At 37.8% G+C, this 25,448-nt stretch overlaps 1 protein-coding gene across 2 annotated transcripts in view; it reads right to left on the bottom strand.

The window, feature by feature from the left end:
* Positions 1 to 25,448, bottom strand: part of MID1 (midline 1) — a 459,261-nt gene that overhangs the window by 269,726 nt on the left and 164,087 nt on the right. The window contains exon 1 of one of the 2 annotated variants that reach the window (XM_069066926.1): positions 10,874 to 11,044. The exons of the other annotated variant lie outside the window; for it this stretch is intronic. The gene's annotated coding sequence lies outside the window, so the exon portion shown is untranslated. Of the gene's footprint in view, positions 1 to 10,873; positions 11,045 to 25,448 lie in introns of those variants that run through there. 2 annotated transcript variants of the gene reach the window in all.

Raw genomic sequence — 25,448 nt, 5'->3', positions numbered from 1 at the left:
GTATATAATTATAACATATTATCATATAGTAACTTAATGTAATATATTAAATAATATATAATGTCTATTATATACTATATTTTTTGCATATATAGTATATATGATATATCTGATCCAACAGAGAATATTCAATTGCTATATATATTATATACTATGCTTTATATATACACACTATGTTATATCTACTACATATAGTATATATACATATATAGTAAGGGGATATGTATATATATACATGGGTGTATAGATATACACACATATATATGTACGTACACACATATCTAGATCTATATCCTCACAAACCTGAATTACTTATATCTAATTGCCCTGATCTTGTGTTTAGTTTTGGCTACAGAAATGTAAGCCGTCTCTCTCTTTTGCTGTAGGTGCTGTTCTAAATGAAATGAAGAACAGCCAGGGGAATAGGGATTAAGCTGGTTCATTTTAGGCCCTGAGGGTAGAACTCGAAAGTTTCAGAGACAAATTGGACTTGACTCAGAAGCAGCTTCCTAACAATGAAAGCTATCCTGAAGTGGAACCACCAGTCATCGTCAGCACAGAGCACATGTCCGAGGACCTAGAGTGTTGCGGGAGGGGGGACACTTCCAGGCAGGGGCTGCTTAGAGGCCTCTGAGCTCATAGGAGGATCATAAGTCTGGAGTTTAGGGATCACCTAGTCCAGGGGTGGGGAACCTGTGGCCTCGAGGCCATGTCCAACCAAGTCCAACACCCTCACTTTTACAGAAAGGCCACAGAGGAAGCAAGTGGTAGAGTCAGTATCCTCACCCAGGCTCTCTTCTCCAGCCCTCTTCCTGTTGCCATCTTCCAGGGTTGTGCAGAATCTATGATTCTGCTGGGGTGGCACGTACCTGGTGTTCCTTTTGCTGGGGAGGCTGAGCATGATGGGTTGCTTTAGTTTGGGGGTTCTAAACTGGAGAAGGGCTCAAGCCGGTGTGATATTCACCATAAGTCTGGCACCAACATAGTGAGGGCGCTGGAGCTGAGGGCCACTGGAGTGCCTTAGAAGGGACAAACCAGCCCAGATCAGAAAAATAAATGGAGCAATTAAAACTTCAGTGTTAATCAGTATTGGGGTCTGTCCAAGGGCTGCTGGAGCGTCAGCTTGGGAACGATAGGGAGAACTAAGCTTAGGCAAAAAATCTGTGGTTCTTGTATGGTTCATTAGGGTTATAACTTCCAAAAGGCAGCTAGATGGAGCAGTAGATAGAGTGCTGGGCCTGGAGTCTGAAAATCTCCGAGTTCAAATCTAGCCTCAGACACTTACTAGCTGTGTGACCCTGGCCAAGTCACTTAACCCTGTTTGCCTCCATTTCCTCCTCTGTAAAAAGAGCTGAAGAAGGAAACTGCAAACCACTCCAGGACCTTTGCCGAGAAAACACCAAATGAGGTCACAAAGAGCTGTACGAGAGCCAACCAACGACAACATAAATTTAAACGAGCTTCACATGGAGCAGTAGTAAGTTAGTTAATCCTGGAGCCAGAATTTGGGTCTGAATCTCAACTTTGCTACTTATTGCCAGTATGAATCGAGTAAGAAAACTCTCTACTCTGGACCTCAATTTATTCCATCTACAAAATAAGAGAATTGGGCTAATGTAGTTATTTTTAAAATGTTTTTACCTATGTTTTATTGTATTTTAATTTATTAAATATTTCCCAATTTTATTTTAATCTGGTTATGTGTAAGTGTTGGGGGCTTCATGTTTGGCACATGGACTAGATGACCAATCAGGTCCCTTCCACATATAAATCTATGGTCTTAGTGGTCCTAAAGAATTCCCTTTGGCAGAAAGGTAGAACCTTCTGCCATCTTGCTTAAACTGTTAGACCCCATTACTGTGTTTAATATTTCACTTAAAAATTGAACTTTATGGGGCAGCTAGCTGGGGTCAGGAGCATCTGGATTCAAAGCCAGCCTCACACACTTGATGCTTAGCTAGCTGTGTGACCTTGGGCAAGTCACTTAACCCCAATTGCCTTGCCTTCCCCCCTCCAAAAAAAAAATAAATAAACCTTAAATTTTTCTCCTTCATTATGAGAAGATATCATTTGGTAAGGAGAAGTATAACCCAAAATGATAGTGATTAAAAACAAAAGATAATGATGAAACCATTTTTTTCCAAAAAAATTTTTTAAAAGAGCTTCAAACAAACCATAACTACACCTTCATAATACTGAGCTGTGATCCCTGCAATTCAGTTTCCTAAACTGTAAAATGAGAGTGTTAGACCACATGGCCCCTGAGGTCTCTTCTACCTATAGATCTAAAATCCTATGAAATATAGCATACCTTCAACTGAGCAATTTATCCTTGGACAATTATAATTTTTCTTGAAGGCCAATGGCATACATTTTAAAATTCCATTTTATATTAGCATAAGTTCTATGTATTAATATGAATTCAGCAATGTAAAAACAATCTCTATAAACTCATTAAAATGCAATATAAAATGTCACACATATAAACACATGTGTTTATATATGTATATGCACATACACACATGCAGATATAGAAATATTTACACATATATTGATATATGTGTGTATTTGCTTGCACACACACTACAGACAAATATATTTTAAGCACAAATAAATTTCCTTTGTGGGGTAAATTTTCTGAAGTCAACAGAAAGAACTGGAGAGCAATTAGTGGGCACCCCAAACTTACTCAATGACCCCATTTGGGGTTTTCTTGGAAGAGATACTGGAGTGGTTTTCCATTTCCTTCTTCAGTTCATTTTACAGATGCGGAACTTTGGCAAACAGGGTTAAGTGACTTGCCCAGGGTCACACAGCTAGGAAGTGTCTGAGGCCAGATTCAAACTCAGGAAGATGAATCTTCCTAACTCCAGGCCCAGCACTCTATGAACTATGGCGCCACCTAGCAGCCCAGTGGTTTTTGTACTTATATTTAAATAACAAAAAACAGTGCGGTGAATTCTCAATTCAAACAGACTGCAGAGTTCTAACTATTGAGCCACCACACACTAACCTTCTGCACAGCTAATTCTCAGACGTCCATTCCACTGTAGTAATAGAATCTATTCATAGTTCCTGACCCAGACTATACTTCTCATCTGTAAAATATCTACATTCTCTACATGTTTGGAGACACTGGGCAAAAAAAGGAAGAGTTAAAACTAAGGTGAGGACAAAAGGAGAAGGAAGCAGTCCTTTACGTTTATAGGTTTTTATGAAGTAAGAGCTTTTGGCACTAAAAACTAAGCTGATACAAAAATTGGCTTCAGAATGGCTCTTGGGAAATACCAGACTGCCCAACTTCTTCAGGCTATGCAAAAGACTTTTTTCTAGTTTCCTCTTACACTTATGGTAATTTAGCACTTTACCTAGTTTGTGTTTGCAAACCTCATCTTTTAAACTGGATTGGGAGAAGGCTCTGGACCTCTTCCTTTTTCTTCGGTATTCTCTACAATGTGGGATGTTAATGTATACATCTTGACTTGACCACACCAACTAACCCAGATCAAACTCTTTGGATCACTCTTTTCTTGAGACCTGTGATTTTCTACTGGCAATAAAAAGATCTACCCACAAGCAATCTATAGTTAGTGACAGCATAAATATACCAGACTAACACTACTGAATCCTTTTCTGGAAGTCAAGAGACCTGAGATGTATCTCCAATTCTGTCTCTATTTGTGTGACCTAGTTCAAGTCAGCTTTCTTCTCTGCCCTTCCGTGTCTTCATCTGTCAAATGAAGGTTGGACTAGATGATCTCCTAGGCCCCTTCATCTCTATGATTCCATGATAAAGTTACACCTCAGAGACACATGTTCTAGCATTTAAGATGTGACAGTATTCCAAGACTTATCACACTGGAGGACTACTTCTCACTTCTAGCGAATCACATAGTGATACTTCCAGAAGGATTGCTAAAGATGACAGTTTTGGGCAAGAAACTGAAGACTATGGGCATGGGTGATATTTCCATCCCTGATGTCTATCAAAGACAAATACTTCAGAGAGCAGGTTTGAGAAAGTAATAGCTGGTGCTTGTAAGAGTTTGGCCCTTGGGAATGCACTTCCCTTCCTTGTGTGAATAGCTGAGGAACTCTGAGTGGGGAGTAATGCACATATTAATTAATTAATTAATGAAACACATATTCATTAAGCACCTACTATGAGTCAAACACTGCACTAGGTGCTGGGGATACAAGAAAAATAATAAAACAACTCCTACTTGCAATGAGCTTACGTTTTAATAGGGGAGATAAGTACATATAAAAATATACATAATTATAAAGCTAATAAATGCATATTTAACAACAGTTAAATAGTTTGAAAGGAATGGAACAAGCAGTTGGGTGCAGTGGGTGGGGATCAGGAAAGGTTGCATGTATATGATGGTGCCTGAAAGGCATCTTCCAGAAAGACAGGGAGATGGAGTTATGGTGGAAGTGCCCTCTCAGCATGGAGATAGGAGATGGAGTATAATAAATGATGAACAAAGAGAAGGCAACTTTGGCTGGATCAGAGACTGTGGGAAGGGGAATAAAGTCCAGTGAGTCTAAAAAAAGTAGTTTATGGTCAGTTTAAGATTTTGAATTTTATATTTTATTCTGGAACTACTGCAAAACCACTAGAGTTGGTTAAATAGCACAGTCACATTGTCAGATTTACACTGAAGGGAAATTACCTTGATAGCAATATGTACAATAAAGAAAAGTTATGAGAGACTTGAAGCAGGGGGACCAGATAGGAGTTTTTACAATGATACAGATAAAAAGTGATGAAGGTTTGAAATAAGGTGGAAGCTATGTGAATGGAGAGAAGACGTCAGTATGAGACATGTTGGACTTGGTTTGATTTTGCTGACCTTCATATTTTTTTTTCCTTCTCTTTTGTTCTGTTGCAAGAAATGGCTAACTGGGTCAAGAAAAAGGGAAGGACAAATAAAGAACTAAGGTGATATGAAGACAAAAAGATCAATATTTTACAATAAATTATTTTATAAAGGATAATATATGAAAATGGGTTTAGGATTTCTAGACTACAGTTTAACATACTGTAATGGCAATGGGAATCTGAAGATCTTCCCTGCCCCTTGACAGGCTTAAGTGAATTTGAGGACCTTCCCTGATTTGAAAACATACTCTGGCCCTAACAGGCTGCATGTGGTCACATGGAACCTGTGGTGGGAGGCTTGTTTTTCAGGAACGCCCACACTTGTTGTTATTTTGTGATTGGGCAGTGGGTCACAAGTGTTGTGATGTTCTCTGACCCTGGAAAAGGCTATATATATATATACATATACATATACACACACACATATGTATATGTGTGTGTGTGTGTGTATGTGTGTATCTCCTGATATAAGATTTTGCTTTGGGACTCACTAATGAAAAGAGTTGTGTGATTTGGCCAGATGACACTCTGGGCAGCTGTTGAGCCCCCTGGCTTTGAAAACCCAGATGTTGGTGCTTCTCTCTCTGGTAACCAACTAGGTATGGATATGATGGTCAGACATCTGTGAAGACCTGTCTGCTGGTCTGTTTCTCTGTGTATTTTTTGTCTGCTTGTAACTTCTGTTTGTATTTTCTCTGAAGTTCAGGATGCTGACTTTTCCCCCTGAACTAGGTAAATGATATATGTTTGATTAAAGTAAGATTGTTAACCCCTTTTTAAGTTGCTTTCCTTTAGAAAAGCAGATCAAAGAACCTGTGCTAGCAGCCATTCTGGGTATGCTAGGGTGCTTACTGCTACACATATACAAATTACAGATTCCTGGTCAGTAATGAAGTGGACTCAACAAAGGCAAGTAAGAAAGTATTTGCCTGGAGTCTTGAAAAACTTAGTGAAAAGGATTCAGAACTGAAAAGGAGAAAGAAGGGAGAAAAGTGCATATATATAATACACACACAATAAGCAGTATACCACAGTGGAGATAAAATGTACAAAGAATAGAATGGGGAATTCCCATAAATTCAATGGAGACACAAATCCAAGAAAATAGCCATAAATAAAACCAAATGTTCACATAAAATTGGACAAAACAAAATTAATTAGAGATCCTAATTGCACAAGGGAAATTTGAGCTAGACTTAGGGGGCGAGGTCCAACACTAGAATATGGCTCAGAAAGAATATACCTTATTTAAAAGAAATAGGGGAGGTAAAAAGGAGTGGTGATGTAGCAATGTACAGTAAGAAGATAGACTCATGGGAGAAAATTCAGGAATTATAGTATGGAATCATGAATGAAGATTAATGAAGACAGAGAAAAACAATTTTATCATCAGAGCTATAGACTTCTTTGACAGAAAGAAAAAATAGATGTGGAATTTGGCAGACGTAAAATTGGCAGAAATATGACTTACTGACAAGGGGACTTTAGTTATCAATACATCTGCTATAGATATCAAAATGCTTATATCAAAAGCAGAGCAGCTTAGAATTTCTTGATTTGCTATAATGATTATTTCATCCATTAAAAGATACAGGAAGGAACCAACCAGGCAGAAATTAATCTTGAATCTGATTGTCACCAATAATAAGAAACTCATCATGTTGGAAATGATGGGAATTGAGGTAAATGACAACTCCATCTTCGAATTATGTTCCCCACATATGATGGTCTCCCTAGATTCCTTCAAAGTATCAGCAAAATCTCAGCTTCTACAGGAAGCCTTCCCCATTCCTTCTTAATTCTAGAGCCTTACTTTTGCTTATGGTCTCCAATTTATCCTGTCTATAGCTAGTTTGTACAAAGTCGTTTCCATGTTCTCCCCCCCCCCTCCCCACACTGGATTGTGAGCTCCTTGAGAGCAGGTGCAGTTTGTAACAGCAGGGAAGATGAGAAACTCTCAGAATTGAAATTCTGAAAACACCAAGGGAAGTAGTTTTGATAAGTAAAGAGAGTGAAAGGGATAGATGTACAGGAAATAAATCAAATCAAAAAGATTCAAAAGCAAAAATACAAAAGCAGTAAACAAGGACAGGTAACAGGATGAAGGTAAAGACATGGCATGGTCCTGTAAGAACAGTATCGGGAGTACTAAAGCTCATAACAATTTGAGGCTGATGAGAGAATGCTAAATATTATAAGAAGGAGAAGATTTATTTTGCTATATAGAGGAAAAGAGAAGACTTAAAAAAGAAATAGGACTCATGGTTGAGGAAAAGGTAATTGATGACCAATCAAGTGAAGGGGGAACTGCTCAGCTCTCATTTTCTTTCTATTTTCTTTGCCAAGCAAAATGATATGTAGACTAGAAAAGACAAAATAAAAATGGCTAATTGGGAGTTATACATCCTGGCATATGTTCAATTTGGGGTGGGGGTCTCTGCATAATATGGTACAAACTAGCAGGAACTGCTCTGCAAAAATACAGCTATATTTATTCTACATATGTTAGGCATTTTAAAAATTGCCAAGTCCTTTATAAGATCATAGGCTTAGAGTTTGAAGGAATCTTAGAAGACATCTAATCATGTCACAGATGAGAATGTGAGACTTCCAGAGATTAAATGACTTGCTCAGGGTGGCTTAGCTAATGTCAGAGGTAAGATTTGAACCAAGGATTTTTGAATCCAAGTCCATTGCTCTAGCTACTACTTCATGTCCCTCTCATCTACAAGTTGATGTTTATTCAGAAATATATGTATTCCACTAAAGTCCTATTATAATACTTTATTGTAGCCTATAGGTGACTTTGGGTCCTCATAGGCTAAATGTAAGTGGTCCAAGGTGTGGCAAATCTTCCCACGCAGGAAGAGCTCTAAAGACTGTAAGTTTGTCATCTGAGGGCCAACTTTAGTAAGCCTGTAGTAGCCCTTCACCAGAATGTAAGCTACCAGGTAATGAATTTTTGACAATAGCAACTCATAAAGACTGTGTCAGCAGAGGTAGAAACCATACTTATGAACATGTAAAATACTGATGCCATTCATTCAGTCAATAAACACTTCTTAAGAACTTACTATGTGCCAAGCACTATACTAAATGCTGTAGATGGGCAGAAAAAGTAAGAGAAAGTCTGGCCTCAAGGAGCTCACAGTCTAATGGGGAAAAATAAGACACAGAAAAAAGGAGCTAAAACGGAAATGGGGGTGGGGGCGAAGAGTATGATGGAGATCTGAAAACAAATGGGAAATGATGAGATGGCTGCCCTCACCCCCCTTTTTAAATGAAAGATCTAGGAGGAGCTCTCCAGTGTCCACCCTCCACCCCAGCCAATCAGAGGCCAAGCAACTAACAATAATTTGCAGGCTCTACAAAAACTTGACTAATCTCTGATCTAGTCCAACCCTGAAAATGTACAGATGAGGAAACTGAGGCCCAGAAGGTGAAATGAATTACAAAGGTTGCATAGCTTTTAATTGGCAAAGCCAGGAAGTGAACCTATACCCTCTAGTCATAATTAGGAATCCCATACTATTTCTACTAGATCACTTCAAAAAGCAAATATAACAATAATTTCCATGAATCATAAAAAAAAAGCGAAATATTTCTCCACTTTGTCAGTCAACATTTCTTAAGGTCTTACTATGTGTCAGGCTCTGTGCCTATAGATGACAAGCACAAAACATATGAAAATATTTTGAACTATTATTTTTACTAGATTAATTCACAAGTAACCAAAATTTTGAATTATTTTATGCCATATAAAGTAAAACATTAATCTATTTGGAACACAATGAGATTACCAATTAAATCAGTTAAAGGATAACAAAAAGACAATGATGTATTAAAACTTTTATCTGTAATTCAGGAAAATTAGCATTTTTTTTCTACTGATTGAAAACTAATTTGGAATTTAGTGCTGTGATTAAGCCACAATGCCAAGGATTTTACCAGATGCACTGAGTGACAGACAGCTTTGCCCCACTTTAATTTCCTCATTTAACAATATGAAAAATAGTACTGATCTTCCTAAAAAAAATAGTGATGATAATTACTTTTATATCTTTGAATGTAACCAGAAAGAATATTTTAAAGGTCTTTTTCTTTTTAGGACTCAGTTCCAATAAAGGATATCCTATGGAAACAAACAATCTTTCTAATCTAAATAAGAAACCCCATGGTATAGTGAGACATTCCAAGCAAGATCTGAAAATAACCCATGTGTCTTCCTTCACAGTATACAGATAAATCAATAAACAACTGTTAACCCCCCAGTGGGGAGTCCAGAATTAACTGTCAGCTCCTAGCAAACAAACAAATCCTAAAGGCAAAGGACAAAAACTTTCAACCATTTGGTTGAATTAGCAGTTTGGAGGTGGTTAAAAGGAGTCAGAGTTGGCTGCAAGTTAAAAAGGAATTGATTTACTGGTTCCTAGAATATCTAAGGGGGGAAATAGTATATTGCCTTTCCCAGTTACCTAGCATTATCATATTCATACAAGAAATATCATTTAAGTAGATTTGCATTAAAAAAAAACTTGCTAAAGAGAAAAAAAAAAAACCTAAAAAAATGTTGCTGTCCCTGAAATGAGCTCTTCAGATTTAACTAGAAAGCCCCACAGGATCAATTCTAATATTAGTAAATAGAACACCATGGAAATGAATGTCATTAGTCATTTTATATGATCAGAACAGATGTATACACATATGAAGTAGGGTGCTAACAATTTTAATATTTGAATTTTGTTAGTTTAAAAACTGTAAACCATTGTCCCTAAGCTTTGGTCAGTAGATAGATTAGTTTTGCTTTTATGAGTAACATAAACATAAAGAAAGAGAGGATAAATCCTGACACAAAGTTTTGAAGGAATATAAAGTAATACTCCCTAAATGCTTCTTCTTGCCCCCCCCCCCCAAAGGTTACCAAGCAGTCATTTTTTTCTCCACTAGGACAAGATAAGCTTCTGTCAATCACTTATGTCCTCCCCTCCCCCACAGCCCACCAAACCAAGTCAAGAGATTTTCTGCAATTTAATTGTGGGATGGTGTGCCCCAAGCTGAGTCCATGCATTTCTAACTAGCCAGGCTAAAGTTTTCCATGATACGATGAAAGGAAATAAAAGATTGCAGACAAATACCAAAGCCACTCTTCTAAAAATAGTAGGACATTAGGGAAGAAAAGGTTAGACATTCATTTTCCAAATAAGGTTAAATCCACTTTCTTGAAAACATCTAAAGAGACACACACATACCTGTACTTTCTGATTCTAGGGCAGCCTCCTCATTTCTTCCCTCCAATTATTACCGACAGCCGGTGTCAGATACAAAACCTGGAATTCTTTACAACTAGATCAGATTTCAGTTTTTCAACCAGTTCAATCAGGCTCTTTCATTTACTTCCTACTTTCTTAGAATTACCCTTGGGTCTACTGGCTGGCTAGCAATGGTTTTTAGCTGAAGCAGAGCTAGTTATAAAGCAGGTGAAATGTGTGATGATAAAGAGAAATCCTCAAAGGAAATTCACTCTGGAAATTTTCCAAGGAAGCAAGAATTATATCCCGTCTCCCGGCCCTCAGTATCCCCTTCCCCCAAAACAATCTTAAAGGGACTAAATGTTGAATTAAGCACTTTAAAAGAACGCAATTATCTTTAAGCTAAATGCAAGCTTGTATGGATCTAGCGTGGTGTGTGTGTGTGTGTGTGTTTGTGTGCCTGTGTGTGTTTTATTTAAATCGAAAAGTGAGGTTTAAATCAACTTTGAGAAAAGCAAAGCACAAAGTTTTCTTTTTTTTTTTCTCCAGAAAGCAGCCCTTTCTACTGTAAACAGATCTTCTCTCACAAACTAAGCAGCTTCACAAAGGAGGGACAAAGCAGGGTGTCGCCAGAATCATTAAGCAACTTCCCTTCCTCCAGACACAATCACTCCAATAAAGCAATTACAGTAGCATCATAGAGCGTTAGAACAGAAAAAAAAAATAATAACCTTACCAGCTTCTCCTACAGTATGTAGATGAAAAGAAAACAAAACCCTCCCAGCTGCTCTATCACATGCAACTGGGTCTGTTAGAATGAATTGACTGAGGAAAGTATGAAAGGCTGAAGGCTTTTGTGCCCCTGTTTAGTTTCTCCTCAGCAATCTCTCCCTTGATTTTTTTTTCCCCTCACAAAGCCACTCTCCTATTCCCTAATCCTCTCACAAGAAAAAACTGCACACACCAATTGACTTCAGCAGAAATGCTTCTCCTGGGAGGTGGGGTGGGGAAGGGGGATGGGGATGGGAGTGGAGAGAGGGAGAGGTTCCTCTGGCATTGGACCACTGCAGTATGCTAATCCCTCAGAGAGAGCATGGAAACAAACTCTTTCTGTACGATTCAGGCCACTGGAACCTTGAGCACAAAGCCCTGTATAATTAATGTTTTCTCATAAGGAATTGTGAAGTAGATATACTCATTTCCATTTTCTTCTGGCTACTAATTTCTGAAGATAAACACAACAGCAGAAAAAAACTAAAACTTCTGAACAGTTTCTTCCTGTGTAATTTACAGAATTGGGTCATTTTAAAAAGTCGTTTAAAAATGAGCCAGAAGCTGATAAATATTATCTAACACTTTTTCAATGAGCTGTTACTTCATAGACATCTGCTTGTGTTTTACTTTGTCTAAAACCTAAAAATAAATTATATTAAAAAAAAAAAAAGCCAGGAAAGGCAAACCAAGCAAACTCTCCTTCTGCCAACCCCCATGCATTCACACTCACAAAAGATGTAGTAAGGAACCTGAAAGTCACTGTCTCCATTAATAATTCAACTACTCCTTAACATTTTTAGAAGATGATGTAAAGGAAATGAATTTATAAAGTTGTTGTGAAGATATAAACTTTTTCAAAATTAAAGTGCATCTGTTCATCATGGTAAAGGACCAAAATTTGCATTTCTGAAAAAGAAAAACCCTGTACCTTATAATTCCAAACATATAAGACAAATTTAATTTCATGAGTTCTTTTAATCTACTTTGATGATGTAATTAGCCTAAAACTTATAACTGATTTCTCCCTAGTATTTAAAAAGACTTACCTTTTCTACTATCTCATTAAAAAAAAGCGGTGAATAAATCAAAGAGGACAAAAGCAGATGGCCTAGTTCTACATTTGGAAAGATAGCTAGTAGCCTTGTAGTAATTATTTGAAAGAAGGCTTCTATGCTTGTCTCTTCAGCTGTATGCCATTTGGGCCTTTAAACAGAATGAACCGACATCAAACCACCAGCTTTATACAACATACTAACACTTAAGAAAGCCAAACTCAAGGCATGTCCCTTCATTCCTCAGTGACCCTGCAGAGAAATCTGAGGTGACGGTTTGATGGATGAGCATCCCAAGAGACAATGCAAATCGTGACATCACAGTTCTGTCTGTGTCCACCTCCCCCCACCCCATCTAATTATTGCTTCTCTTTGGCCAAAAGAAAACAACCTTTGATGGGCTACAAAGCTTTCTCCCATAGTGCAAATTAACAGAGTGTGTATAGTTAAAGCTATAGTTTACATTTACTATGTTATCTTCGTTTTTTTTTCTTTTTTATTCTTGTTGAGGGGGTGTGGAAGCAGAAGAAGGTGTTACACTCGGTGAAGAAAAGAAGAAAAAAATAACAATCAATATTCCAGAAGTGTTTTAAGTCTCACCAAAATAGCAGTTAACTGACACTTGCTTTTTGCTGTTTTTTCATAATCATTGATTGCCTAAACTCCAAGTACATTTTTCTTTTATACAATTTTACAAAATTTAAGAATTTACAATGAAACCATCTATAAATTGTTATAAGGACTTTAAAAGTATCTTGATGATGTTTGGTTATAATTTCATTGTTCTATGTAGACAAAGCCAATTCATCAAATATCACCATTTTCCTTGTTGTTGTTGTTTAGTTGTGTCTGACTTTTCATGACCTTGTGGACTTTACTGTCTATTGGGTTTTCTTGGCAAAGATACCAGATTGCTTTACCATTTCCTTCTCTAGAGGATTAAGGCAAATAAATGTTAAGTGACTTGTCCAGGGTCACACAGCTAGAAAGTATCTGAGGCTGCATTGGAACTCAGGTCTTCCTGACTCCAGGCAGCTAAGTAACATTAGGTTTGCAATCAGGAAGTCTCATCTTGATGAGTTCAAGTCTGGCTTCAGACATCTACTATAGCTTGGTAACCCTGGGCAAGTCATTTAATCCTGGTTGTCTCAGTTTCCTCATCTGTAAAATGAACTGGAGAAGGAAATGGCAAACCACTGCAGTATCACTGCCAAGAAAACCCTCAGTAGGGTCACAAAGGGCCAAACACGACTGATTTGACTCAAGGACAAGAAAAAATTTCTGACTCCAGGTCTAGTGCTCTATTCACTGAGTCACCTAACTGCCTCCTTAGGAGATATTTCCATATCTCATTCTTTAGTAGCCCTTTAGTTACCTTAAACAATTCACTTTACTCTGGGCCTCACTAGTTACCTCCATAAGGGTATCTGTTCTAGGTAGTAAAAAGATCCTAATTTTTTTAAGTTGTGATGACTCAATAAACAGCTTGGGCTTTTTGGGAAAAAGACCCACTATAAAACGTTATGATGTTCTCTATTCATAACAGAGGCAGTTTGGAAGGAGAACTGGTTTGGGAGCCTGAAATTCATGGGTCCAAGCTCTGCTTGTGACACACAGTAACCATGTGAACCTGGGTGAATCACCACCTTTTGGTGTCCTAGGCAATTCTGTAAGACTGCAGTTAAGGCATTGGTAGAAGGATGTTTTCATTCAGGAGTTCTCTATACAGATGCAATCATAGATTCAGCTTGGATCTCTGCTCAGGAGGACTATTGCCCCTACCCACTGAAGCCTGCATGTGACTTTTATATTTAGCTTTATCAAATGAAGTCAAATTAACAAGCATTTATTAAGCATTTTACTATGTTCCAGGCACTGTGTTAAATACAGGGTAAGGTGAAAGGCAAAAAGAATCCCTCCCTTTAAAAAGCTCTCATTCTAATGAGTGAGACGGCATGTAAAGAAAGAGGTACATACAGTATATGTGTAATTTTTTTTAATAAACCTGCTTCAACAAAAAGAACTTGATAATAATCAAAGGAATCAAAGATTCCTCCTAATCTCAAAGGAACTAGAAGCTGGTGGATGGAAGTGGGGCTACGGGGTAGTGGAAGATGGAAAATCAGAAATGGCCTCTTGTAGAAGATGAGATTTGAGGTGCCTGATAGAAAATCAAGGGAGGAGGGAGACTATTCAAGCATGTCGGACAATGAGTACAAAGGCAGAAACAGAAAATGAAGTATTGTGTTTCAGTAATACCAAATAGACCAGTTCATAGGAGACATCCTATGCAACATGAAATTAATGAAAAAGCATTATGGAAACAGTGAGACAAACAACTAGGTTTATAATATACCCATTAGTACTTTGTCACATGAAAAGAGCCTACTGGCATTCAAAACCTCTCTGTCAGTTGGAACTTCAGCTAGGGAGGGATTGATTTCAACCAGAGATAAACGATCAATGACTTCATCATTGATTGATGTCTGTCTGTTGAGGAACTATGGAAGTGTTCTGGCCATCTCTCTAGGATCATGTCTTTATCACTAATCAGTTTAGCTTCATCAGCACTTAGTAGGTGAGATGCTCATTAGGGCACACTGGGTGCTGAATGGAGAAAACGGTCAAATGCTACTGATCCTAAACAGCTGGAAAATTCACAACAAATATTTACCAATTACACATGAATATTTCAATAATACTGCAAAGTTAAATATTTGTCATAAATAGTGATACATAGAGTGATAGATTTGAGGCCAAGTTGGAGCTGCACAGTGAGGCAGGGAGAGAAGGCTAATGTTTCAAATTCAAATAAATTCATTCATATTCCATTCAACAAACACTTATTAAATGCTGTCTATATATAAAGCATTGTGCTAGGTACTCAGGATACAAAACCCAAAAATAGCACATCTGCCCTCAAAGAAATGACAATATAATGACTAAATGAAGTACGTATATATTTCACTTTAATACAAGTTATAAAATGATTAGGGGCAGAGAACAGATAAAAAAAAATAGCAAAGAGATTCCAGGAGGGGCATTTTTTAATTTATTTTTTGCTTTTGGGAGGGCAATTGAGGTTGAGTGACTTGCCCAAGGTCACATGGCTAGTTTTTGTGTTAAGTGTCTGAGGCCACATTTGAACTCAGGTCCTCCTGACTCCAGGGCCCTCCCTGAGCCACCTAGCCACCCCAGGGATATTCATTTTTAACTGAAAATGAACAGAGGAGACCTCATACAGGAAGAAGCACCTTGATCTGGATCTGGAAGGAAGAGAAGATAGTCAATGGGAAGAGATAAAGGGGATTCTGGGCATGGTAGGAGATCTTCAGAAAAGCCCAGAAGTGAGAGAGGGCAGGATGAGATCAGGGAGTAGAAGTGGTTCAGTTTTGCTTGAGCAGAGAGTGCCTGAAGATACATTCAAACCAGATTACAGTCTGAGATAAGGAAGAACAATTACTGTAATATCAACTTGCATTTACAAAGCTCTTTCAGGTTTACAAAATGTGCTCCTCATGCTCAGCCTTCGAGACAATTAGTGCAAGTTTATTTCCATTTTACAGATTAGGAAATTTAGGTTTAGATAGATTCAGTGATCTGGGTATTAAATGACTTGTCTTCCGTCACAGATGAAGTGGTAAAGGTGGTAGGCAATGGGAAGCCACCAAAGAGTTTTGTGCAGGGAGCTGGCATGGCACTGTCAGAATTTTGCATCAGGGAGATTAAGTTGGCAGATGAATGAAGAATGAATTGGAGTAGCCATTGAGTGGAGGAAGCAAGAGTCATTGACTGGTTATTACAGTAGACTGGGTAGTGAGTGCAGTAAAGGTTGAGGAAAGTAGGGGATAGAAGTGGGAAACAGTATGGAGGGAACTAGAAAAAAACTTGGAAACTGATTCAATGTGCCAAATTCCTCGGTATGGTATCTAGAATCCTTCACAATTTAGCTGCAACCTGTTTTTCCAGATTGATTTCACATTACTGCCCCTCATGTCCTCTATTTGCTGACCAAATTAGCCTACTTCCTGTTTCCTATAAACACCATTACACATACCCATGCTGAGAATGCTTTTCCTTCTACCTTCAACCGCTGAAATCCCTAGTTCCTTTCAATATACTATTTAGATGCTACCCCTTGCATGAGGCCTTTCCTGGTCCCCCCCAGTTAAGCACAAAAATGAAATATTCTACATATATTTTGTATATCCTTATATGTGGACATGTTGCTTCCTCCAGAGTGTAAGATCCTTGAAGGCAGGTACTATTTCATTTTTGTCTTTCTGGAACATACTGAATTTGTCTTTATGCCACAGAGTAGATAATAAATACTTACTGAATTGAATTCTTAATTGTAGAGGGGAGAGAGAAGAGTCAAGAATGACTTGGTGGGGGTAGCATCAGAAAAAAAAAGTTTAAAGCAAGGGGTGGGGCTGGCTTTAGAGGAAAGATGGTGAGTTTATTTGAGACATTTTAAGTCTGATGTGCTGATGGGACATTCAGGTGGTAAGACATCTCAGCAGAAAGAAAAATGTGGTATTAGTGATCCAACGAGAAGCCTGAGTTGGAGATGAAATTATCTTACAGAGATAATAAGGCATAAAAGTTGATGAGGTTTACTAAAGATGAAGGTACATTAGAGGACTAAAGAGGAGACAAAGGAAAACCCACATTTCTGTAGAGGAAAAGAAAGACAGATTAATGAAAGAGCTGTTGGAGAGATAGAAAGGAAACCAGGAGAAATCAGTATCAAGGAAGCCAAAGATGGAACAAATAAGTGGGGGTGGTCAACTCTGCCGATGCCATAGACAGGTTAAGGAAATAAGGTCTGAAAAAGGACCGTTCCATTTGTCAACTGAGGGATTAATAGTGATCTCTCAGAAATCTTAGCAGAAGGTCTTGGTGGTCTCTCCCCATGTTTATTCTTCTGCTTTCATTTGGAGGTGGTGTCTTTTTGCTGTTATTGTTTTGGAGCAGAGCGGCAGGAGTGGAGAGATAGAGCACAGAACTGTATGGTAAAGTTAAAATAGGGATTTTTTTAAATATAGATTTCTTTCAGGATTCTATACATAAAGTTGAATCTGCATAATGTAAATTTAAGAACTGTCTGTACATAAAACAAAGCTGAAGGGTGGTGATGGAATTAAGCTAGAGAAGTCATACTGGGGGTGAGTGTAACTGACAAAGTTACCTTTTTCAAATGAAGGTTCTTGAGAGCCTCCATCACAGGAGGAGGGTCCAGAGGTGGGGGCATTGCCATCATGAGAAGGACTCTAGGGAGAAGGTCCAGGACTGCTGGACTGAGCTGTGCTTGCATTTAGAGGTTTTTCAGTCCAACCCTCTTCTTTTACAGATGCGAAAATGGAAGCTTAACGACTTGTCCAGAGCAAAATAACTGGTTAGCGCTAGAACCAGTACCAGAAACCAGGTCTATGTACTGCCAGCCAGTTCAGTCTTTTTTCTTCTATACAATTTATTTTTTATTTTATTTTTTTTTTAAAGCAATCAGGGTTAAGTAACTTGCTCAAGGTTATACGGCCAGTTATTTCTGGGGGTGGTGCTGAGTATCTGAGCCCAGATTTGATCCTCAGGTCATCCTGACACTGGAGCCGGTGCTCTTACTCGCTGAGCCACCTGGCCGCCCCTAAGCAATTGGGGTTAAGTAACTTGCTCAAGGTTACAAGGCCAGGTGTTTCTGGGTGGGTGCTAAGTGTCTGAGCCCGGATTTGATCTCCAGGTCATTCCAACACTGGAGCTGGTGCTCTTACTCGCTGTGCTACCCGGCCGCCCCTAGTCTTTTTTCTTCTGTACAATTTATATGACCTTGAGTTCCACTCATTTAACCTAAGACTGTTGTTACCTTCTAACTTGTTTTTAGGGTTTTATCGATGCTTTCCTTTTTACATTGCAGTCTCTTCCAAATATCCCTCTCTCACAATTAAAAGAATTACAATGAAACAAGAGACTGAAACTCCTGAGGGTGTATGTATGTCTCATTCCACCCTGCAGTCTATCACCTCTCTGCTAACAGAAGAAAGATGTGTTTCATCATGAATCTTCTGTTGTTCTGATACCTTTTAGCATTGTTTGGCTTTGTGGTCACTTTATACCTTATTCTCTTGATCCTGATTCCTTAACTCTTCATCAGTTCATCTGAGTCTTCCCTCGTTTCTCTAAATTCCTCATCTTTGTTGTTCCTTGTTGCACAATGATATTCCATTACATGCACACGTTATTTATAATTAGAAATGTCAACTCTTCATATTTGTATTGATTCCAACTTCCTTTTACATCTACTGTCTGTGCTTTTAAAAATATACATAAGTGATCTGTCTAGAGTTTTAAACATACATTGAGTTAAAGTGGTCCTAATTCAGTTCTGTATCTGAAATGCTGCACTCCTATTAAAAGCACGAGATAATGCCTTGCCACTGATTATTGGAAGGGTCTATTAAAACTCTTTGTTTTAATTTAGAAAACTCCAAAGGTTAGTTGGAATATTGCCCAGCAAGGTATTTTTTTTAAGCTGTTGATGGTTGAGAAGATCTCAGCTGAGCTGAGGCAGCTGTGAGTTTTAAATGATAGGCATGTTAAATAGTCTTGCTCTTAATGTTTATTTTGCCAAACAAGTCTGTCTATAAGGAAAGGGAACTTATCTCCTTGAGGAGAAAAGTGTGGGGGCAACTAAGTGGAATAGTGGAGAGAGGTCTGGAGTTGGAATCAGAAAGATCTAAGTTCAAATCCTACTTCATGTGACTCTGGGCAAGTCACTTAAAAATTCTTAGCCACAATCTTCATCTGTACATTGATGATGATAATAGCACCTCCCTCACATGGTTGCTGTGAGAAGCAGTTGAAATTAAGTATGTAAAGCATTTTACTAATCTTAAAGGACAATTGAAATGTTAGCTATAATTATTATTATTTTCCCAAAAGTTATCATAGGTGGATCAGGCATATATACAAAATCAAACTTCTATGAACTCAGTTGATTAATCAAAAAGTATTTATTAAATGCCTATAGGACAGTTAGGTCACACTGTAGATAGAGCATCGAGCCTGGAGTGAGGAGGACTCATCTTCCTGAGTTCAAATTCCACCCCAGACACTGACTAGCTGTGTGACCCTGTGCAAGTCACTTAACCCTGTTTGCCTCTGTTGTTCATTTGTATCTGACTTCTCATGACTCCATCTGGGGTTTTTTTGGCAAAGATACTGCTGTGTTTTGGAATTTTCTTCTCCAGTTCATTTGGCAGAGGAGGAATTGAGGAAAACATGACTAAGTGATTTTCCCAGGGTGACACAGCTGTGTCTGAGGCCAGATATGACCTCAAGGAGATGTCTTCCTGACTCTACTCACTGAGTTACCTGGCTTCCCTTGCCTCAGTTTCTTCATCTGTAAAATTAGCTTGATAAGGAAATGGCAAACCACTCTAGAATGTTTGCAAAGAAAACCCCAAACAGGGTCACAAAGAGTCTGACACAACTGAAAACAACATATGTTAAGCACTCTGTTAAGAACTGAAATAGAGTCCCTGCATTCAAGGAACTATGTTCTATCGGGAGAAAACATGTACATATATATGTATATATGCATATGTACATAATATATTTAAAAATACATAAGTAAAAGATTGCTATATGATTAACATTTGGGGAGATCAGGGAAGGATAATTCTCTGACAATCTCATTAAATGAAAAGTTTAAAAAAATCGTAAGTCATTTGCTATGACACTTACTAGATTTGTGACCACAAGGCAGTCAATTTAACTCTTCAAAGTTGTTTGCTCATCTGTAAAATAGGGATCACAATACATATATTAACTACTTCATAAGTTTATTATGAAAATACTGTGTGGATATGAATTCATCATCTTATCCTATCTTCAATTCTTCATTATCACTGTTTATCTGAACATTTTTTTTTCTTAAAGATTTAAAAGAAGCCTCTAGGAAAGCTAAAATGCTACTGTCTTCCCTTACAGCAAATCCTTCAGGAGCACTGTGTAGCAGAGATAATAGAAGAGATTTGTAGATGCAAAAAATAGAAATATAAAAGGAAAGGGAGGCAGAAATGGTATTCATGGCATTGGCTGTCCATAAAGGGACATCCAAAATATGTGTCATAAACAAAGAATGAGCATTCAGTGGTGAAGGGTCAATGGGAACAGTTTCAAACTTCTGGTAATTAGCTGAAGACTGATTATACAAACCATTCCAATTAATAAAAAATGCAAAGGGCTAACACTAAAATTATGGAGATCATTTGGGTGATAGTAGAAGGACACACTGTTTCTACTCTGACTCATAAACTGGCTGAACAGAAAACAGCTTTGAATAAACTTTGGCAAGCTTAGCTATTCAGCTCAGATTATTTCCCCCTTACTTGTTCACAATTAAATACTCTATTATCCTTATCCTACAGTCCTTATCTAAAAGCTTGATTTGCATAGCACTGGCTCCTTTGGATTAGCAAAAAAGAACAAGAAAAGGTCACTCCTCTAATAACCTTGCATTTTTAAAAGTAGTTGTAAGCATATGCCGCTATCACTTTTCTGTCATCAAAAAGGAGCTGTACTTTGAATGTTTCTAGCAATCTTTTAAAAAAAAGATCTTTTATATAAGACACACTTTTTTGTAGTTGATTAGAAACTGCCAAGATTCTAAAATATGTTTGGTATTTCTATGCCTTATACAGCTACTTTTAGGATAAGAAAAAAAATATTTTTTTATTTCAATGTTATGTATTCATTATTTAGTTCATTAATAAATACTATTCACTCAAAGATCCAATATACTTGAAGGCATAGGATTATAAAATCATCAATCCAGAGTAGGAAGGGACCTAAGAGACTGTCTAGAGGATAGGTGACACAGGAGATGTGCCTGGAATCAGGAAGATTACAATTAAAATTTAGTCTCAGACATTTATTAGCTGTGTAACTCTGCTCGTCACTTAAATAATAAAGGAATTTAACCTTTATAAGTAACATTTTCTGCCTCAGTTTTCTCGCCTGTAAAATGGGGATAATATTAGCACCTGCCTCCTCAGGTTGTTGTGAAAATCTCCTGAGGTAATCCTTGTAAAAACATTTTATACAGAACTTGGTACATGTGTTCTCCTCTACAGCTAGTCATCCCTTCATTTTACTGATGAGTAAGTTTACTGATGAGATGAGAAAATGATTCAAGTCCCCAAACTAGTAAACATCAGAAATGGATCTGACTGTCAGGTCAGGTCCTCTGACTCAAGCCAATGTCCTTTCCACTGTAATAAGGTAACAAAAATAGCTCATTCTACATCATAATTCTTATCCTCCCAAAAATCTGGATTCAAATTTGCTAATTTTGACTAAAAGGGCTTTGAAATGAAAGTGGAGGGAGACAGAGAAAGCTGATCGACTAAACTAGTTACCATAGAGAACAGCAACGCTCACCCTTGAAGAATTACAAATAGAGATGCCCAGTATATCTTATGCACAAGATGCAATGAAAGAAAAGAAAGGATGGAATAGTATTCTTGATCTAAGAAGTCTATATGGCAATACACAAAGAAACAGCAAAAAAGAGAATAAAATGAAAGTGAATTAGAGAGTTCAATTCAAGTAGGTAAATGGGATGCTGCCATAGGTATCAATGAGCTATGTGAGTCATGAGATGAGCCCAGTAATGAAAGTGTGTAGGTCATCCAAATGAACTAATGGGATGGAAGGAGTGGTAATACTATTCTGAATCAAGAAGTTATATGTGTAGGAACCTGTTTATTGGTACATTAATGGTCAGGAATAAGGCATGATTAAAAAAATATAGGAGCTGAACAAGAATGATCGAAAGATACTACTTATTTGAACTAATGGAATTATTCATTATCTATATGGTCACAACCTGTGTCATTGTGTTTTTAGATAACTGTATATGTTTTGTTAGTTTGTAATTAGAACTTACACAATGAAGTGTGTCTATGGTCAATAGTAGAGGTAGGGGCATGATTGCTTACACGCAATTGGTAGATTATTATTTACTCTAATCATAGTTTGGGGGTTGACAATCCCTTTGATTTCTATATGCAGACAAATCACATAGTAACTGTAGATTTTCCAAGTGGTTTCTTACTCATAACTGCAAGGCTGCACCCTGTGATGGGTTAATTTGTTTCTGAAAATATTTCTAATGTGTCACTCAATAAGTTATAGAATTTTCCCTCTAGACAAGAAAGCAGTCAGACAGACTGAGATTAAAGTTGAATTATGAAGTGGTCATTCACTGTGTAGGCTTTCATGACAAGTTTACATTCTGATGTGGTGAAACTCCATCTCCCACAATTATCAAGGAAAAATGTGGAAATTAAATATTCTCATGAACACATATAACACTGACATGGTATTTTTCCCCCTTGAATTAAAAAATGTAAACTATTTAAAAATGATAGTCTGTCTTACTTTTTCAGCAGCAGATAGTTTAATGGGTCACTTACATTTATACTATAAGTTGTGACAAGCATGTGAATGTGTGTATATGTATTTACATGGAACTGTAGACCTAGTATAAAGTAAAATTTTCATAAGTTGGGAATGTTGATGATGGGAATTTGAAGAGGTATGGGGATAACAAGTTTATAGTGCTGGATCTCTAAGCCCTCCACTGATGCTTCTGCAACCAACCAAAGAAAGAACAGTTTGGCATACAGTAGGTTAGTGCTGGTGGTTACAATTTCAGACCGAATGATGAGATGGGACATACTTTGGAACATATATGAGTACGGAAGTTGCTAACCCTTATAAAGAGAAAAAAACTTATTTACCCAATCTTAGAATACATCGAGTAAATTGGTTGGTCTCATAAACCTAGGGTTATGCTGGTAAATGTTTCATATATATATATATATACATATATATATACATATATATACATATATATATATATATAATGTGTGTGTGTTTGTGTGTGTGTGTGTATATGTATGTGTATATATATAAAACATTTGATTTTAAAACTTTGAACTCCAGATTCTTTCCCTTCCTCCCTTATCACCCACCATTACTGGGAAGATAGGCAATTCAATATAGGTTGTACACATGTAGGTACGCAAAACATTTCCATAGTGGATATATTGTGAAAGACTGATTATATTTCCCTCCATCCTATCCCACCCCCCACTAGTTCTATTCTCTACTTTGATCCTGTCCCTTTTCAAAAGTGGGTGCTTCCAACTTCCCTCCCCCCCAACCTGCCCTCCCCTCCATCATCCCCCCTCTCATCCCCTTCCCCCCTACTCTCCTGTATGGTGAGATGCCCTATTTAGTGTGTATGTCATTCCCTCCCTAAGCCAAATTCACTGAGAATAAGGTTGACCCATTCCCCTTTGCCTTCCTGTTCTTCCCCTCCATTGTAACCATTCTCCCTTGCCTCTTCTATATGAGATAATTTACCCCATTCTGTCTCTCCCCATCTCCTCTCATTATATTCCTCTCTCACTTCTCAATTTCACCTTTTAAGTATCATCCCTTCCTGTTAAATTGGTCCTGTGCCCTCTGTCTATATATACCTGTACACACACACATATATATATATATATATACACAGTCACATATGTATTCATATGCCCATATACCCTCCTATATAGATATATCTATGTATGTATACATATATATATATATATATATTTCCTTCAACTATTATCATACTGAAAAAAGTTTCATAAATTACAATGATCATTTTTCCATGTAGGAATGTAAATAATTCAACTTTGATAAGTTCCGTATGATTTCTTTTCCCTGTTTTCTTTTCCCATGCTTCTCTTGCTTCTTGTATCTGAATGTCAAATTTTCTATTCCACTCTGGTTTTTTCATCAAGAATGCTTGAAAGTCCTCTATCTCATTGAATGACCATATTTTCCCCCGAAACATAATACTCAGTTTTGCTGGGTAGGTGACTCTTGGTTTTAATCCCAGTTCCTTTGACCTCTGGAATATAATATTCCAAGCCCTTTGATCCCTCAGTATAGAAGCTGCCAGGTCCTGTGTTATCCTGATTGTGTTTTCACAATATTCAAATTGTTTCTTCTTGACTGCTTGTAATATTTTCTTCTTGATCTGAGAATTCTGGAACCTGGCTATAATATTTCTAAGAATTTTCTTTTTGGGATCTTTTTCAAGAGGTGATAGGTTGATTCTTCCAACCTATATTTTTCCCTCTGCTTCTAAAACATCAGGGCAATTTTCCTTGAGAATTTCTTGAAGGATGATTTCTAGGTTCTTTTTTTGTTCATGGCTTTCAGGTAGTCCAATAAATTTTAAATTATCTATCCTAGATCTGTTTCCCAGGTCAGTGGATTTTCCCAATAAGATATGTCACATTGCCTTCTATTTTTTATTTTTTTGGATCTATTTAATAGTATCTTGATTTCTCATAAAGTCACTAGCTTCCACTTGCTCCAATCTAAACCTGTAGGAATTATTCTCTTCAGTGAGCTTTTGAGTTTCTTTATCCATCAGGCAAATTTGGCTTTTTTAAGACTTTCTTCTCCTCACTGGCTTTTTGAGTCTCTTTTTCCAATCAAGTTAGTCTATTTTTTAAGATGTTATTTTCTTCAGTCAGGTTGTTGACTCTCTTTTCATGATTTTCTTGCATCATTCTCATTTCTCTTCCCAATTTTTCCTCCACTTTTCTTCAAAATCCTTCTTAATCTCCTCTATGGCCTATAACCAGTTCATATTTTTCTTGGAACTTTTTGGTGCAGGAGGTCTGACTTCATTGTCTTCCTGCTTTTCCATGCTTTGATCCTTTTTGTCCCCAAAAAAGGAATACAAAGTTGGATTGCTGTGCTTGCTTTGCTTCCTTTGCTTGCTCATGTTGCCACTCAATTACTTGACTTTTGAGCTTTTTGCCACAGTAGAACTCTGCTTCCAGAGAGGAGATCTTTGTCCCAAATCGCTGGGGTTTTCTCAGCTGGCAGAGCTATTAGTTGGCTGCCCTCTCTGAAGCCTCCACAAGCTCTAGCTCACTGGTCACACACCCCACGACCTCCACCCTAGACAGCAGTCTAGATCCAAGCAGGTTAAAGCAAGCACGTTTACCCCTCATAATGGTTGCTTGGTCCCCCTACAATCTTCAGGCCAGGAGCTCTGAAGCAGCAACACAACTGTGGCCACTGTGCCTCAGTTGCTTCTCCCTCCAAGGGTAGAAGCTGGACCACAGTCTCAGACTCTCTGTTCCCAAAGTCTACACCAGCCTCTCACTTTGTCTATGGCATTTATGGGTTGATAATTCTGGAAACTGCCACAGCTGCTGGTTATCTACTCTCCCAACATCCCTCTAGCCATGAGTACTCAGGCCACTCTGAGGCTAAAACCACAGACTCACGCAGGGCTGGGCCCTGCTCTCAGCAGGCTGTGATGAACCCTTCCTGTCTGTCTGCCAGGCTTCTTCAGGGGGAGGTTTGTTTCTCTCTGTCACTTTCTGGTTTCTGTAGCCCTAAAGTTTG

The sequence above is a fragment of the Petaurus breviceps genome, unplaced genomic scaffold (genome assembly GCF_028583685.1).
Source record: "Petaurus breviceps papuanus isolate PSGF00001 unplaced genomic scaffold, PetGlider_PUasm1.0 90731, whole genome shotgun sequence".
Lineage (NCBI taxonomy): Eukaryota > Metazoa > Chordata > Mammalia > Diprotodontia > Petauridae > Petaurus > Petaurus breviceps.
Note: the sequence above shows the minus strand (reverse complement) of the source record. Positions and strands in the feature narration are given on the sequence as shown.